Genomic DNA, 14665 nt, shown 5'->3' with positions numbered 1-14665 from the left:
AAAAAATAAACATTTGTGTTATAAAAAGGAACATCTAGCACATTGCATTCCTCTCAGAATTGACTTAGTTTTTTAAAGGAATTCTTCCTGCAAGTCATAGTTTGCCAGGAAGTTAGGCGCTATTCGTTCAAATTGGCCTATTCAGCTCTCTTAATGAAACACATAGATCTCTGGAAAGAAAACCATCTGTGTTAGAATCAGGAAAACCTACCACATTCTTTGCCTGGGAATTGAGTTAGTTTTTGAAAGAATATGTCCCGCATATCACAGTTTTCATAGTGGAGATAGGCTCTGATGGATTCAAATGGGGCTATTCAGCTGAGTTGAAGAAACACATATATCTCTCCAAAGACAACCATCTGTGCTTGAAGCAGGAGAATCTAGCACCTTGTTTCCTTATGAGAACTGAGGTAGTTCTTGAAAGAATCCATTCTACAAATCAGAGTCTTGAAGATGGGAGAGGCTCATAGTCTTCCAACTTCAACTATGAGTTGAAGACTCATAGTCTTCAACTGTTCAGCTAAGTTGAAGAAACACTTGTATCTCTCAAAAGAAAATCATCTCGGTTAGAAGCAGGAGCATCTAGCATATTATTTCTCTGTGAGAATTGAGTTAGTTTTCCCAGGAATACTTCCTGCAAATCACAGTTTTCAAGGTGGATTAGTGCTCATGTTCCTGCATATGGCCCTATTCAGCTGACTTGAAGAAACAAATGTATCTCTCCACAGAAAACCATCCATGTTAGAAGCTGCAGCCTCCAGCAGATTGTTTCCCTGTGAGAATTCACTGACTCTTTGAAAACTATACTTCCTGCAAACCATAGTTTCCAGGGTGGCGATAGGCTGTGTTTGCTCCAAATAGGCCTTTTCAGATGAGTTCCATAAGTACGTGTATCCCTCAAATAAAACCATCTGTTTTAGAATCTGAGGCCATGGCACACTGTTTCCCTATGAGAATCGATTTAGCTTTTGAAAGGTGTACTTACTGCAACGTAGGTGTTTCCAGGTGGAGATCAGGTCAGTTTCCTCCAAAAACCGTCTATGATAGAAGAAGGAGCATCTAGCACATTACTTCCCTTTGAAAATTCAGTTAGTGTTTGAAAGGAATTCATCCTGCAAATCATAGTTTTCCAGGTGGAGATAGACCCTTTGCTCCAAATTGGCCTTTTCTGATGAGTTGAAAAAGCACATTTATCCCTCAATGAAAACCATCTATGTTAGAAGCGGCAGCATTTAGCACATTGTTTCCCTGTGAGAATCGATTTAGGTTTTGTAAAGAATACTTCCTGCAACGTAGGTGTTTCAAGGTGCAGATAGGGTATGTTTGCTCCAAATAGGCTTTTTCTGCTAAGTTGAAGATACACATGTAACTCTATAGAGAAAACCATGTATGTAATAAGCAGGAGAATCTATTATATTGTTTCCCTAGAAACTGAGTTAGTTTTTGAAAGACATAATTTCTGCCACTTAGGTGTTTCAAGGAGGAGATAGGCTCTGTTTGATCCAAATAGGGCTATTTAGCTGAGTTTAACAAACACATGCATCTCCCAAAGAAAACTATCTCTGTTAGAAGCATGAGCATCTAGCACATTTTCTCCTTGGAGAACTGAGTTAGTTTATGAGAGGAATACTTCTTGAAAATCACACTTTTCAAGGTGGATTATGGCTAATGTTGCTACACACAGGACTATTCAGCAGAATTGAAGAAACACATGCATCCCTCCCAAGAAAATCATCTCTGTTCAAGGCTGCCGTGTCAAGCACCTGGTTTCCCTATGAGAATAGGTTTAGGTCTTGAAGGGAATACTTCCTGCTAATTAGGTGTTTCTAGGTGGAGATAGTGGTGTGTGCTGCAAATAGGCCTATTCAACTAAGTTGAAGAAACATATGTGCCTCTATAAAGAAAACCTTCCATGTAAGAAGCAGCAGCATTTGGCATGTTGTTTCCCTGAGAGAGTTGAGTTAGTTTTGAAAGGAATACTTCCTGCCAATCATAGATTTCAGGGTGGAGATAAGTTCTTTTTGCTTCAAATTGATCTTTTCAGCTAAGTTGAAGAAACACATGATTCTCTCAAAGAAAACCATCCTCGTTAGAAGCAGGAGCATCTCACTGATTGTTCCCATGTGAGAATTGAATTCGTTTTGGAATGGAATACTTCCTGCATCTTACGTGTTTCAGGTGGAGATGGACTGTGTTTGCTCCAAATATGATTACTCCACTGAGTTGAAGAAACACATGTATCTCTCCGAAGAAAACCCTCTATGGTAGAAGCTGCAACATCTAGCAGATTTTTTCCCTGTGAGAATTTATTTAGTGTTTGAAAGGAATTCTTCCTGCAAAGTTTAGTTTTCAAGGTGGAGAAAGCTTCTGTTTGCTCCAAATAGTCCTATTCAGTTGAGTTTAAGAAACACATGGATGTCTATAAAGAAAACCATCTAAGTTAGTAGCAGAAGCATCTAGTGCATTGTTTCCTTGAGAACTATTTTAGTTTTTGAAAGGAATACTTCCTAAAAGTTCGTTATTTCAAGGTGGATTTAGATTCTGTTTTCTCCAAGTACGGCATTTCAGCTGTGTTGAAGAAACACATGTATCTCACCAAAAAAACCCATCTGTGATGGAGGGGCAGTACTTAGCAAATTGTTTTCAGTGAGAATTGCATTCGTTTTTGAAATGAATACTTCCTGCATATCATAGTTTTCAAGGTGGAGATGGGCTCTGTTTGCTCCAAATAGGCCTAATCACCTAAGTTGAAGAAACACATGTACCACTCAAAAGACAACCTTCTGTCTGACGATGGTTGATCTGCAAGATCATCTACCACACTCTTTTCCAGTGAGAACTGAGTTAGTTTTTCAAAGGAAAACTTCTTGCAAATCATAGTTTACTGGTGGATTGCAGCTCATGTTGCTCAAAAGAGATATATTCAGCAGAGTTGAAGAAACACAACATTTCTCCAAAGAAAGTCATCCTGTCCGAAGCTGCCATATCTAGGTTTGTTTCTGTGTGAGATCGATTTAGGTTTTGAAGTGAATACTTCCTGGATCTTGGGTGTTAAAGGTGGAGATGCGCTATGTTTGCTCCAAATAGGCCGAGTCAGCTAAGTGGAAGAAACACATGTCTCTGTATAGAGAAAACCATCTGCTTTAGAAACAGGAGCATCTAGCACATTTTTTTCTGTGTGAAAATTGAGCTAGTTTTGGAAACGAATACCTCCTGCAAATCGTAGTTTTCTAGGTCGGAAAAGGCTCGTTTTGGTTGAAATAGGCCTATTCAGCTAAGTGGAAGAAACACATGTAGTTCTCAAAAGAAAACCATCTGTGCTAGAAGTAGGAACATTAAGCACATTGTTTGCCTGAGAATTGAGTTAGTTTTTGAAAGAATTCATCTTGCCAATCATAGTATTCCACGTGGGGAGAAGTTCATTTAGTTCAAATAGGCCTCTTCAGCTAAGTGGAAGAAAATCATGTATCTCTCATAAGAAAACCATCTGTGTTAGAAGCAGGAGCATCTGGCACATTGTTTTCTTAGGAGAACTGAGTTTGTTTCTGAAAGGAAAACTTGCTGCATTTCACAGTTTTCAAGGTGGATTACGACTCATGTTGTTCCAAATAGGCCTATTCAGATGAGTTGAAGAAAGACATGTATCTCTTAAAACAAAACCATCTGTTTCAGAAGCAGAAGCATTTCACACTTTGTTTCCCTGTGAGGATATACTTAATTTTTGAAACGAATACTTCCTGCAACTTAGGTGTTTCAGTTTCAGTGGGCTCTGTTAGCTCCGAATATGGTTATTCAGCTGAGTTTAAGAAACACATGTATCTCTTCAAAGAAAACCTTCTATGTTAGAAGCTGCAGCACCTAGCACATTGTATTCCTGTGAGGCTTGTTTTCGTTTTCCCAAGTAATACGTCCTGCAAATCATAGTTTTCACAGGGGGGAAAAGCGAATGTTTTTCAAAATAGGCATATTCAGCTAAGTTGAAGAAACACATATATATATCTCTAAAGTAAACCATCTGTGTTAGAAGCAGCAGCATCTAGCACATTGTTTCCCTGAAAGAATTGAGTTCATTTTTGAGTGGAATACTTCCTGCAACGTGGATTTTTCAAGGTGGTGATAATCTCTCTTTGTTCCGAATAGGCCTATTCAGCTGAGTTGAAGAAACACATGTATCTCTCCAATGACAATCATCTGTGTTAGAAGCAGGAGCATCTAGAAGAACATTGTTTCCCTGTGAGAATTGAGTTCGTTTTTGATGGAATACTCCCTGCAATTTACATGTTTCAAGGTGGAGATAGGGTCTGTTTGCCCCAATTAGGCCCATTCAGCTAAGTTGAAGAAATACATATATTGCTCAAATGAAAACCATGTGTGTTAGGAGCATGAGCATCAAAATCATTGTTTCCCTGTTAGAACTGAGTTATTTTTTCAAAGAAATACTTCCTGCAAATCATACTTTCTAAGGTGGAGAAAGGCTTTCTTCGCTCCAAACAGGCCTACTCCGCTGAGTTGAAGAAACACATGTATCTCTATAAAGAAAACCATCTAATTTTGAATCAGGAGCATCTAGTGCATTGATGACCTTTGAGAACTGAGTTTTTTTGTAGGGAATAGTTTTGAAACTTAGGTGTTTCAAGGAGGTGTTAGGCTTTGTTTGCTCGAAGTAGGGCTATTCAGCTGAGTTGAAGAAACACATGTAACTCTCCAAAGAAAATCATCTGTTATAGAAGATGCAGCATGTGGCACATTGTTTCCCTGTGAGAACTGTTAGTTTTTTTAATGAATACTTCCTGTATATCAGTTTTCAAGGTGGAGATAGTCTCTGTTTGCTCCAGGAAGGCCTATTCAGCTGAGTTTAAGAAACACATGTATCTCTAGAAAGAAAACCATCTATGATAGAAGAAGGAGCATCAAGCATATCATTTCCCTGTCAAAATTCAGTTAGTTTTTGAAAGGAAAACATCCTGCAAAGCATAGTTTTCAAGGTGGAGATAGATTTGTTGGCTCCAAAAGGCCTTTGCAGATGAGCTGAAAAAGCACATTTTTCCCTTCATGAAAACCATCCATGTTAGAAGCTGCGGCATTAAGCACATTTTTCCCCTGGAGAATCTATTTAGGTTCTACCAGGTATCTTTCTTCAATGTAGGTGTTTCAAGGTGCATATAGGGTCTCTTTGATCCAAATAGGCGTATTCAGCTAAGTTGAAGTAACACATGTATCCCTATAACGATAACCATGTATTTTAGAAGCAGGAGGATCTAGTACATTGTTTCCCTCGAAATTGCGTTAGTATTTGAAAAGCCTAATTTTGCAACTTGGGTGTTTCCACGTGGAGAAAGCTTCTGTATGATCCATATGGGACTATTCATCTGAGTTGAAGAAATACATGTACCACTCCAAAGAAATCCACCTGTGTTAGAAGCAGGAGCATCTAGCGCATTATTTCCCTGAAGGACTAGACTTATTTTTTGGAAGGTACAAATTCTGCAAAGTGGATTTTTCAAGGTGGTGATAGGCTGTCTTTGTTCCAAATATGCCTATTCAGCTGAGTTGAAGGAAAACATGTATCTCTCCAAAGACAGCCATCTGTGTTTTAAGCAGGAGCATCTAGCACATTGTTTCCCTGTGAGAATTGAAGTCGTTTATCAGAGGAAGACTTCCTGCAAATCATAGGTTCCTTACAAGCTGCAGGATCCAGCACATGTATCCCTGTGAGAATTTAGTTAGTTTTTGAAAGGAATACTTCATGCAAATCATAGATTTACAGGAGAATTGGTTCTTTTGCTCCAAATAGGCCCATTCAGCTATCTTGTGGAAACACATGTATCTCTCGAAAGGAAACCCACTGTGTTAGAAGCAGGATCATATAGCACATTTTTTGCCTGAGATTTGAGTAAGTTTGTGAAAGAATACATTCTGAAAATCATAGTATTCAAGGTGGGGAAGAGTACATTTTGTTCCAAATAGGCCTGTTCAGCTAGGTTGAAGAAACACATGTATCTCTCGTAAGAAACCCATGTGTGTTTGAAGTAGGTACATCAAGCACATTGTTTTCCTGTGAGATCCGAGTTGGTTTTTCAAAGGTAAACTCTACAAATCATATTGTTCAAGGTGGAGTACTGCTCATGTTGCTCCAAATAGGCTTATTCAGTTGAGTTAAAGAACCACATAAATCTCTCCAAAGAAAATCATCTCTGTTCGTAGCTGCCATTTCTTTCACATTGTTTCCCTGTGAGAATCGATATAGGTTTTGAAAGGAATACTTCCTGCAACTTGTGTGTTTCAAGGTGGAGATAGGCTCTGTTTGCTCCAAATAGGCCTAGTCAGGTAAGTTGAAGAAACCCATGTATCTGTATAAAGAAAACCACCTTTGATAGAAGCAGAAGCATTTTACACATTGTTTCAGTATGAGAATTGAACTAGTTTTTGAAAGGAATACGTCCTGCAAGTCATCATTTTCAAGGTGGGCAAAGGGTCATTTTGCTTGAAATAGGCCTATTCAGCTCAGTTGAAGAAACACACGTTTTTCTCGAAAGACAACCATCTGTGTTAGAAGCAGGAGTGTCTAGCACATTGTTTCCCTGTGAGAACTGAGTTAGTTTTTGCGACTCATAGCTGCCTAGGTGGATTACGGTTCATATTGCTCCAAATAGGCCTATTCAGAGGAGTTGAAGAATCACATGTATCTCTCAAAAAATAAACATTTGTGTTATAAAAAGGAACATCTAGCACATTGCATTCCTCTCAGAATTGACTTAGTTTTTTAAAGGAATTCTTCCTGCAAGTCATAGTTTGCCAGGAAGTTAGGCGCTATTCGTTCAAATTGGCCTATTCAGCTCTCTTAATGAAACACATAGATCTCTGGAAAGAAAACCATCTGTGTTAGAATCAGGAAAACCTACCACATTCTTTGCCTGGGAATTGAGTTAGTTTTTGAAAGAATATGTCCCGCATATCACAGTTTTCATAGTGGAGATAGGCTCTGATGGATTCAAATGGGGCTATTCAGCTGAGTTGAAGAAACACATATATCTCTCCAAAGACAACCATCTGTGCTTGAAGCAGGAGAATCTAGCACCTTGTTTCCTTATGAGAACTGAGGTAGTTCTTGAAAGAATCCATTCTACAAATCAGAGTCTTGAAGATGGGAGAGGCTCATAGTCTTCCAACTTCAACTATGAGTTGAAGACTCATAGTCTTCAACTGTTCAGCTAAGTTGAAGAAACACTTGTATCTCTCAAAAGAAAATCATCTCGGTTAGAAGCAGGAGCATCTAGCATATTATTTCTCTGTGAGAATTGAGTTAGTTTTCCCAGGAATACTTCCTGCAAATCACAGTTTTCAAGGTGGATTAGTGCTCATGTTCCTGCATATGGCCCTATTCAGCTGACTTGAAGAAACAAATGTATCTCTCCACAGAAAACCATCCATGTTAGAAGCTGCAGCCTCCAGCAGATTGTTTCCCTGTGAGAATTCACTGACTCTTTGAAAACTATACTTCCTGCAAACCATAGTTTCCAGGGTGGCGATAGGCTGTGTTTGCTCCCAATAGGCCTTTTCAGATGAGTTCCATAAGTACGTGTATCCCTCAAATAAAACCATCTGTTTTAGAATCTGAGGCCATGGCACACTGTTTCCCTATGAGAATCGATTTAGCTTTTGAAAGGTGTACTTACTGCAACGTAGGTGTTTCCAGGTGGAGATCAGGTCAGTTTCCTCCAAAAACCGTCTATGATAGAAGAAGGAGCATCTAGCACATTACTTCCCTTTGAAAATTCAGTTAGTGTTTCAAAGGAATTCATCCTGCAAATCATAGTTTTCCAGGTGGAGATAGACCCTTTGCTCCAAATTGGCCTTTTCTGATGAGTTGAAAAAGCACATTTATCCCTCAATGAAAACCATCTATGTTAGAAGCGGCAGCATTTAGCACATTGTTTCCCTGTGAGAATCGATTTAGGTTTTGTAAAGAATACTTCCTGCAACGTAGGTGTTTCAAGGTGCAGATAGGGTATGTTTGCTCCAAATAGGCTTTTTCTGCTAAGTTGAAGATACACATGTAACTCTATAGAGAAAACCATGTATGTAATAAGCAGGAGAATCTATTATATTGTTTCCCTAGAAACTGAGTTAGTTTTTGAAAGACATAATTTCTGCCACTTAGGTGTTTCAAGGAGGAGATAGGCTCTGTTTGATCCAAATAGGGCTATTTAGCTGAGTTTAACAAACACATGCATCTCCCAAAGAAAACTATCTCTGTTAGAAGCATGAGCATCTAGCACATTTTCTCCTTGGAGAACTGAGTTAGTTTATGAGAGGAATACTTCTTGAAAATCACACTTTTCAAGGTGGATTATGGCTAATGTTGCTACACACAGGACTATTCAGCAGAATTGAAGAAACACATGCATCCCTCCCAAGAAAATCATCTCTGTTCAAGGCTGCCGTGTCAAGCACCTGGTTTCCCTATGAGAATAGGTTTAGGTCTTGAAGGGAATACTTCCTGCTAATTAGGTGTTTCTAGGTGGAGATAGTGGTGTGTGCTGCAAATAGGCCTATTCAACTAAGTTGAAGAAACATATGTGCCTCTATAAAGAAAACCTTCCATGTAAGAAGCAGCAGCATTTGGCATGTTGTTTCCCTGAGAGAGTTGAGTTAGTTTTGAAAGGAATACTTCCTGCCAATCATAGATTTCAGGGTGGAGATAAGTTCTTTTTGCTTCAAATTGATCTTTTCAGCTAAGTTGAAGAAACACATGATTCTCTCAAAGAAAACCATCCTCGTTAGAAGCAGGAGCATCTCACTGATTGTTCCCATGTGAGAATTGAATTCGTTTTGGAATGGAATACTTCCTGCATCTTACGTGTTTCAGGTGGAGATGGACTGTGTTTGCTCCAAATATGATTACTCCACTGAGTTGAAGAAACACATGTATCTCTCCAAAGAAAACCCTCTATGGTAGAAGCTGCAACATCTAGCAGATTTTTTCCCTGTGAGAATTTATTTAGTGTTTGAAAGGAATTCTTCCTGCAAAGTTTAGTTTTCAAGGTGGAGAAAGCTTCTGTTTGCTCCAAATAGTCCTATTCAGTTGAGTTTAAGAAACACATGGATGTCTGTAAAGAAAACCATCTAAGTTAGTAGCAGAAGCATCTAGTGCATTGTTTCCTTGAGAACTATTTTAGTTTTTGAAAGGAATACTTCCTAAAAGTTCGTTATTTCAAGGTGGATTTAGATTCTGTTTTCTCCAAGTACGGCATTTCAGCTGTGTTGAAGAAACACATGTATCTCACCAAAAAAACCCATCTGTGATGGAGGGGCAGTACTTAGCACATTGTTTTCAGTGAGAATTGCATTCGTTTTTGAAATGAATACTTCCTGCATATCATAGTTTTCAAGGTGGAGATGGGCTCTGTTTGCTCCAAATAGGCCTAATCACCTAAGTTGAAGAAACACATGTACCACTCAAAAGACAACCTTCTGTCTGACGATGGTTGATCTGCAAGATCATCTACCACACTCTTTTCCAGTGAGAACTGAGTTAGTTTTTCAAAGGAAAACTTCTTGCAAATCATAGTTTACTGGTGGATTGCAGCTCATGTTGCTCAAAAGAGATATATTCAGCAGAGTTGAAGAAACACAACATTTCTCCAAAGAAAGTCATCCTGTCCGAAGCTGCCATATCTAGGTTTGTTTCTGTGTGAGATCGATTTAGGTTTTGAAGTGAATACTTCCTGGATCTTGGGTGTTAAAGGTGGAGATGCGCTATGTTTGCTCCAAATAGGCCGAGTCAGCTAAGTGGAAGAAACACATGTCTCTGTATAGAGAAAACCATCTGCTTTAGAAACAGGAGCATCTAGCACATTTTTTTCTGTGTGAAAATTGAGCTAGTTTTGGAAACGAATACCTCCTGCAAATCGTAGTTTTCTAGGTCGGAAAAGGCTCGTTTTGGTTGAAATAGGCCTATTCAGCTAAGTGGAAGAAACACATGTAGTTCTCAAAAGAAAACCATCTGTGCTAGAAGTAGGAACATTAAGCACATTGTTTGCCTGAGAATTGAGTTAGTTTTTGAAAGAATTCATCTTGCCAATCATAGTATTCCACGTGGGGAGAAGTTCATTTAGTTCAAATAGGCCTCTTCAGCTAAGTGGAAGAAAATCATGTATCTCTCATAAGAAAACCATCTGTGTTAGAAGCAGGAGCATCTGGCACATTGTTTTCTTAGGAGAACTGAGTTTGTTTCTGAAAGGAAAACTTGCTGCATTTCACAGTTTTCAAGGTGGATTACGACTCATGTTGTTCCAAATAGGCCTATTCAGATGAGTTGAAGAAAGACATGTATCTCTTAAAACAAAACCATCTGTTTCAGAAGCAGAAGCATTTCACACTTTGTTTCCCTGTGAGGATATACTTAATTTTTGAAACGAATACTTCCTGCAACTTAGGTGTTTCAGTTTCAGTGGGCTCTGTTAGCTCCGAATATGGTTATTCAGCTGAGTTTAAGAAACACATGTATCTCTTCAAAGAAAACCTTCTATGTTAGAAGCTGCAGCACCTAGCACATTGTATTCCTGTGAGGCTTGTTTTCGTTTTCCCAAGTAATACGTCCTGCAAATCATAGTTTTCACAGGGGGGAAAAGCGAATGTTTTTCAAAATAGGCATATTCAGCTAAGTTGAAGAAACACATATATATATCTCTAAAGTAAACCATCTGTGTTAGAAGCAGCAGCATCTAGCACATTGTTTCCCTGAAAGAATTGAGTTCATTTTTGAGTGGAATACTTCCTGCAACGTGGATTTTTCAAGGTGGTGATAATCTCTCTTTGTTCCGAATAGGCCTATTCAGCTGAGTTGAAGAAACACATGTATCTCTCCAATGACAATCATCTGTGTTAGAAGCAGGAGCATCTAGAAGAACATTGTTTCCCTGTGAGAATTGAGTTCGTTTTTGATGGAATACTCCCTGCAATTTACATGTTTCAAGGTGGAGATAGGGTCTGTTTGCCCCAATTTGGCCCATTCAGCTAAGTTGAAGAAATACATATATTGCTCAAATGAAAACCATGTGTGTTAGGAGCATGAGCATCAAAATCATTGTTTCCCTGTTAGAACTGAGTTATTTTTTCAAAGAAATACTTCCTGCAAATCATACTTTCTAAGGTGGAGAAAGGCTTTCTTCGCTCCAAACAGGCCTACTCCGCTGAGTTGAAGAAACACATGTATCTCTATAAAGAAAACCATCTAATTTTGAATCAGGAGCATCTAGTGCATTGATGACCTTTGAGAACTGAGTTTTTTTGTAGGGAATAGTTTTGAAACTTAGGTGTTTCAAGGAGGTGTTAGGCTTTGTTTGCTCGAAGTAGGGCTATTCAGCTGAGTTGAAGAAACACATGTAACTCTCCAAAGAAAATCATCTGTTATAGAAGATGCAGCATGTGGCACATTGTTTCCCTGTGAGAACTGTTAGTTTTTTTAATGAATACTTCCTGTATATCAGTTTTCAAGGTGGAGATAGTCTCTGTTTGCTCCAGGAAGGCCTATTCAGCTGAGTTTAAGAAACACATGTATCTCTAGAAAGAAAACCATCTATGATAGAAGAAGGAGCATCAAGCATATCATTTCCCTGTCAAAATTCAGTTAGTTTTTGAAAGGAAAACATCCTGCAAAGCATAGTTTTCAAGGTGGAGATAGATTTGTTGGCTCCAAAAGGCCTTTGCAGATGAGCTGAAAAAGCACATTTTTCCCTTCATGAAAACCATCCATGTTAGAAGCTGCGGCATTAAGCACATTTTTCCCCTGGAGAATCTATTTAGGTTCTACCAGGTATCTTTCTTCAATGTAGGTGTTTCAAGGTGCATATAGGGTCTCTTTGATCCAAATAGGCGTATTCAGCTAAGTTGAAGTAACACATGTATCCCTATAACGATAACCATGTATTTTAGAAGCAGGAGGATCTAGTACATTGTTTCCCTCGAAATTGCGTTAGTATTTGAAAAGCCTAATTTTGCAACTTGGGTGTTTCCACGTGGAGAAAGCTTCTGTATGATCCATATGGGACTATTCATCTGAGTTGAAGAAATACATGTACCACTCCAAAGAAATCCACCTGTGTTAGAAGCAGGAGCATCTAGCGCATTATTTCCCTGAAGGACTAGACTTATTTTTTGGAAGGTACAAATTCTGCAAAGTGGATTTTTCAAGGTGGTGATAGGCTGTCTTTGTTCCAAATATGCCTATTCAGCTGAGTTGAAGGAAAACATGTATCTCTCCAAAGACAGCCATCTGTGTTTTAAGCAGGAGCATCTAGCACATTGTTTCCCTGTGAGAATTGAAGTCGTTTATCAGAGGAAGACTTCCTGCAAATCATAGGTTCCTTACAAGCTGCAGGATCCAGCACATGTATCCCTGTGAGAATTTAGTTAGTTTTTGAAAGGAATACTTCATGCAAATCATAGATTTACAGGAGAATTGGTTCTTTTGCTCCAAATAGGCCCATTCAGCTATCTTGTGGAAACACATGTATCTCTCGAAAGGAAACCCACTGTGTTAGAAGCAGGATCATATAGCACATTTTTTGCCTGAGATTTGAGTAAGTTTGTGAAAGAATACATTCTGAAAATCATAGTATTCAAGGTGGGGAAGAGTACATTTTGTTCCAAATAGGCCTGTTCAGCTAGGTTGAAGAAACACATGTATCTCTCGTAAGAAACCCATGTGTGTTTGAAGTAGGTACATCAAGCACATTGTTTTCCTGTGAGATCCGAGTTGGTTTTTCAAAGGTAAACTCTACAAATCATATTGTTCAAGGTGGAGTACTGCTCATGTTGCTCCAAATAGGCTTATTCAGTTGAGTTAAAGAACCACATAAATCTCTCCAAAGAAAATCATCTCTGTTCGTAGCTGCCATTTCTTTCACATTGTTTCCCTGTGAGAATCGATATAGGTTTTGAAAGGAATACTTCCTGCAACTTGTGTGTTTCAAGGTGGAGATAGGCTCTGTTTGCTCCAAATAGGCCTAGTCAGGTAAGTTGAAGAAACCCATGTATCTGTATAAAGAAAACCACCTTTGATAGAAGCAGAAGCATTTTACACATTGTTTCAGTATGAGAATTGAACTAGTTTTTGAAAGGAATACGTCCTGCAAGTCATCATTTTCAAGGTGGGCAAAGGGTCATTTTGCTTGAAATAGGCCTATTCAGCTCAGTTGAAGAAACACACGTTTTTCGCGAAAGACAACCATCTGTGTTAGAAGCAGGAGTGTCTAGCACATTGTTTCCCTGTGAGAACTGAGTTAGTTTTTGCGACTCATAGCTGCCTAGGTGGATTACGGTTCATATTGCTCCAAATAGGCCTATTCAGAGGAGTTGAAGAATCACATGTATCTCTCAAAAAATAAACATTTGTGTTATAAAAAGGAACATCTAGCACATTGCATTCCTCTCAGAATTGACTTAGTTTTTTAAAGGAATTCTTCCTGCAAGTCATAGTTTGCCAGGAAGTTAGGCGCTATTCGTTCAAATTGGCCTATTCAGCTCTCTTAATGAAACACATAGATCTCTGGAAAGAAAACCATCTGTGTTAGAATCAGGAAAACCTACCACATTCTTTGCCTGGGAATTGAGTTAGTTTTTGAAAGAATATGTCCCGCATATCACAGTTTTCATAGTGGAGATAGGCTCTGATGGATTCAAATGGGGCTATTCAGCTGAGTTGAAGAAACACATATATCTCTCCAAAGACAACCATCTGTGCTTGAAGCAGGAGAATCTAGCACCTTGTTTCCTTATGAGAACTGAGGTAGTTCTTGAAAGAATCCATTCTACAAATCAGAGTCTTGAAGATGGGAGAGGCTCATAGTCTTCCAACTTCAACTATGAGTTGAAGACTCATAGTCTTCAACTGTTCAGCTAAGTTGAAGAAACACTTGTATCTCTCAAAAGAAAATCATCTCGGTTAGAAGCAGGAGCATCTAGCATATTATTTCTCTGTGAGAATTGAGTTAGTTTTCCCAGGAATACTTCCTGCAAATCACAGTTTTCAAGGTGGATTAGTGCTCATGTTCCTGCATATGGCCCTATTCAGCTGACTTGAAGAAACAAATGTATCTCTCCACAGAAAACCATCCATGTTAGAAGCTGCAGCCTCCAGCAGATTGTTTCCCTGTGAGAATTCACTGACTCTTTGAAAACTATACTTCCTGCAAACCATAGTTTCCAGGGTGGCGATAGGCTGTGTTTGCTCCCAATAGGCCTTTTCAGATGAGTTCCATAAGTACGTGTATCCCTCAAATAAAACCATCTGTTTTAGAATCTGAGGCCATGGCACACTGTTTCCCTATGAGAATCGATTTAGCTTTTGAAAGGTGTACTTACTGCAACGTAGGTGTTTCCAGGTGGAGATCAGGTCAGTTTCCTCCAAAAACCGTCTATGATAGAAGAAGGAGCATCTAGCACATTACTTCCCTTTGAAAATTCAGTTAGTGTTTCAAAGGAATTCATCCTGCAAATCATAGTTTTCCAGGTGGAGATAGACCCTTTGCTCCAAATTGGCCTTTTCTGATGAGTTGAAAAAGCACATTTATCCCTCAATGAAAACCATCTATGTTAGAAGCGGCAGCATTTAGCACATTGTTTCCCTGTGAGAATCGATTTAGGTTTTGTAAAGAATACT

The sequence above is a fragment of the Castor canadensis genome, chromosome 18 (assembly GCF_047511655.1).
Source record: "Castor canadensis chromosome 18, mCasCan1.hap1v2, whole genome shotgun sequence".
Taxonomy (NCBI): Eukaryota; Metazoa; Chordata; class Mammalia; order Rodentia; family Castoridae; genus Castor; species Castor canadensis.
The sequence above is the reverse complement of the archived record's forward strand: the minus strand, read 5'-3'. Positions refer to the sequence as shown.